This window comes from Budorcas taxicolor, chromosome 7 (assembly GCF_023091745.1).
Source record: "Budorcas taxicolor isolate Tak-1 chromosome 7, Takin1.1, whole genome shotgun sequence".
NCBI classification, from domain to species: domain Eukaryota; kingdom Metazoa; phylum Chordata; class Mammalia; order Artiodactyla; family Bovidae; genus Budorcas; species Budorcas taxicolor.
Genome location: NC_068916.1, coordinates 54,829,356 through 54,833,681, shown reverse-complemented (window position 1 = coordinate 54,833,681; position 4,326 = coordinate 54,829,356).

Here is a 4,326-nt window from a genome sequence, read left to right as displayed (position 1 = left end):
TAGCTTTATATTTTCATGGACCTTCTGTGGAGAGGCACAAGAAAAAGGAAAACCTAACATGAGAATTTGGCCTCAATGGTTCCCTACAGCTAACAGTTGCTTCTGCTGCTAAGTCGCTTCAGTCGTGTCTGACTCTGTGTGACCCCATAGACGGCAGCCCACCAGACTCCTCTGTCTCTGAGATTCTCCAGGCAAGAATACTGGTGTGGGTGGCCATTTCCTTCTCCAGTGTATGAAAATGAAAAGTGAAAGTGAAGTTGCTCAGTCATGTCCGACTCCTAGCAACCCTAGGGACTGCAGCCCACCAGGCTCCTCCGTCCATGGGATTTTCCAGGCAAGAGTATTGGAGTGGGGTGCCACTGCCTTCTCCACAGCTAACAGTAGATAACAGTAAATCTACAAGTGACACAAGGCAAATATTTATTAGCTGTTTTTCTGTAAGTACCAAACAAAAATTTGCAGAGAACGATCACATCAACAGTAAAACCTGGGTGAAATTTTAAGATTTGGATATGTTCATTATCAATCAAAATTTTTGTCTAACTTCTACATCAAAGCAGCCTTGCTGTTGTGACAGAGCCAGAAACTTATAATGACTGCAGTTTATCAGAGCCTCTTGCCTACCCTAGCGAAAAACAACTCCAGAGATACCAGCTTTCTTCCTAGCAGTACACATAAGCTAGGTTCAGAGGGAAGAGTGCCCTCTGCTAAGCCAACCACATCCACTTCCGGTGGAGCTGGAGGGGTGGTTGCAGAAGCAGTGACTCGTGCATGTATCTTTTCATGAAATAACAGCCTGAGGTGGAAGAGCTGCTGGCAAAAATATTCTAAACAAAGCCATTGGTTGGCACTCAACAAATAGCCTCTTCCTCTCACACGTTCAGCCCAACTTAGAGATATCAGGGACCCGTAGGAGAGTTTTTACAGGTAAAACCAAACCTTTACAAAAGATTTAATTAACAACCTGACCTAAGGTATATGAAGCAATTCAGAGAAGAACTGCCAAAGAGGAACTGTAATAAATAAATAAGCAATTAAGAAGTCTACCTCTCGCTAGCCTCAGGTCATTAATTATTGAGTAAAGACACTTCACGTTTTTATCCATGTTGTATCAACACGACTGAGATCTGAACGAAAGGAGGAACCCTGGTATAGCTATAAGAATAAACCCACCTGTCTCTTTCTTTCTGTAGTTCTCACCTTTGAAACTCTTTGAAGAAACAAAATGACATCACAACAGACTTCAGGAGTGTGTGTGTGTGCTAAGTCACTTCAGTCGTGTCTGACTCTTTGCCACGCTATGGACTGTAGCCCACCAGGTTCCCCTGTCCATGGGATTCTCCAAGCAAGAATACTGGAATGGGTTTCCATTCCCTTCTCCAGGGGATCTTTCCAACCCAGGGATAGAAACCATGTCTCATATCTCCTGCAATGGCAAGCCGGTTCTTTTCCACTAGCACCACCTGGGAAGCCAACTTCAGGATTAAGAGCTGTTATTTTTCAACCTCTCCTTGTTGGAAAAAAATGCAGTTCCAAGAATGAGATGAAAATGAAGATTGGAATATTATCTGAAATTAAGCATTGAATATACACAGTAAATACTATTTACAATAATAAGCCAGGTCAATGCATTATGTCACTGACATGTAGAAAATTGCCATGAGTGATTTGCAGTATCCTTAGCTGACAGTCTGGGAGAGGGGTGGAAATGAGTCTAAGAAACAAAGGAAGATTCATCAGATCTCTCCAATAAACACATATGATAATTTGTACTTTATTCCTTCATGTTTATGTGTATGTGAAACAGGCACTGAAAAGTCCTAAGGAGTCCTGCGACTATTTGATAAGTGATTATTTGAACCAGGTTTGTCTTCCCCAAAGACACTGTATGCTCTGTCAGGGCAGGACTCACACCTGCTTTTGCTCAGCACTAGAGTGTATCCACAGCATTGGCACCGTGCCTAGCACATGAGAGGTGTCCAACAAAGACTTATAGAATGAATGGATGAATTGATGCATCGACATCCCAGTTTTTCTTCCAGCATTTTCCAGTTGAGGTAATTGAAGCCAAAAAAAAAAGAACCCACTAAATATCACAGCGAGTGAGTGAGTGAAAGTCACTCAGTCATGTCCAACTCTTTGCAACCCCATGGGCTGTGGCCTGCCAGGCTCCTCTGTCCATGGAATTCTCCAGGTCAGAATACTGGAATTGGGTAGACATTCCCTTCTCCAGGGGATCTTCCCAACCCAGGTCTCCCGCATTGGAGGAGGATTCTTTAGCAGTTTAACTACAAGTGAAAGTGAGTAAAGTCGCTCAGTCGTGTCCGACTCTTTGCGACCCCATGGACTGTAGCCTATCAGGCTCCTCCATCCATGGGATTTTCCAGGCAAGCGTGCTGGAGTGGATTGCCATTTCCTTCTCCAGGGGATCTTCCCGATCCAGAAATCGATCCCGGGTCTCCCACATTGCAGGCAGAGGCTTTACCGTCTGAGCCACCTCTGCTGCCTAAATATCTGCCTAAATAACTAACTACAAGGGAAGCCCAAATATCACCAATCTAGTGAAAAAATTGACTCTGGAATGATTCTTCCTCCATGTTTGTGCTTTTTTTTTTTTTTTTCCAATACTACATTAAAGAATGGTGATTCTAAAAGAAAATGTGAAAAATCTCTTAACTTAATCACTTTTTCCAATATACTAAACATTTAATGTCCCTTTGGCATTTTGCCTTTGATGCTTTGGCTGTTTATTGAATGTGCCTTGAAAAGAAAATGTGGGCACATGGAAGAGATCTTGGCACTTGCTTAAGCAAACTGGTTAAAATTTTCCTTTGTTTTTTTTTAAGATAAAATATTTTCAGAGATTAAGCAGTTATTTTTTTTCACTGCAAAACTGAAATGTTACTAAAGTTCTTACAAATAAAATATTCAATGTTTTTGATGATGAATAGGTCTAATAGCATGGATAAATTTTTTAACTCTTAATCATACTCTCTTAGACTCTGAACAGGGACCAATGGCCATTCTTTTTTATTTTTAAATCAGTGTCTCACATAACTTGATACAGTAAACCACATATTTATATTTTCCCTATTTATACATAAACTTTAATTGCTAATGTTAAGACTTAAGTGTTAAATGTAAGCTGAACTGGCCAGATGAGGGTCCCTGATGTCTTTCCTAATGGTGAACACCAAGCATTGACATAAGCGATAAATTCTTCTGTTTCTTTCGTGAGCTTCAGTGTCTGTATGGGACAAGCACCCTCCTTTACAATAGAGTTGGAGAAAAGGTTCTGAAGCCAGCCTGGCTGGGGGAGAATCTTGCCTGTACCACTTAGAAACTGGGTCACTGATGACCAGTTATTGCTTCCTGTTCCACGTACACCTGACTTTTCTCATCAACAAAGTGATAACAGCATCTGCACCACAGTGCTCTTGTAAGGGTTGTGAATATGTGTAATACATACTATAGTGTCTGGTACAATCATTAAATTTATGTTAGATTTTTAAATTACTCAAACCATATAAGCAAAAGCTTTTAAAAAGTAATAATGTTGAGTCCTGCCCCAAGGCCCCAGGTGTGAGGCCTTCTACCACAGCTAAAGAGGTGGAGCAGAGAACCCACAGCACCTCTGAAACTGACCGAACCCTTTTGTAACTGTTGCCAAAAGCCCCCTGATCATCACCAGCAAGCTTCCTGACCCCAAATTAAGCAAAAATGCCCACCCCAGTAGTCACCCTACAGTGCCCTAACCAATCATCTAATGCCAACCTTCCAGCAGCAGTTTTCTTTGTCTTGAGGCTATAAAAATTGGCTACTAACCCAGGTAACTGTTGACTCTTCTTGACCTGTTAAGAGGTGGACCTACTATGCTTGTAGTGCCCACATTATCTCTTCCTTTTGCTCCTAATAAACTCACTCCCTTCCGAAATATTCTGTCTGGAAAGTCTTTTCCAAACTGCACCTGGACTATCTAACAATCAATTTATCTTACAAATTTGTTCTTAGAGAGAGAAACACAGCCTCCCTTCTCCCTTAAAAAAAAAAAGTAGTAATAATAATGAACGGATGCCTTGAGCCCAACCCCCACCCCAACTCCGAGTTTCTGTGGTTTCAGTGGTATTGATGCCACCTTTGTTTCAAGTATGGGCATGTGACTCACTTGGGCACATCAATCAGAGCATTTTGTACTCCCTGCCACCACCGTTATTTCAGTGACAAGCATGGTGCTCAATCAGACCAAAAGAGATGTTTGAGGATGTTTGCTGAGATCACTGGGATATAAGTAAAATTGTTTGAGCCACTGGTTTCGAACATATCCTA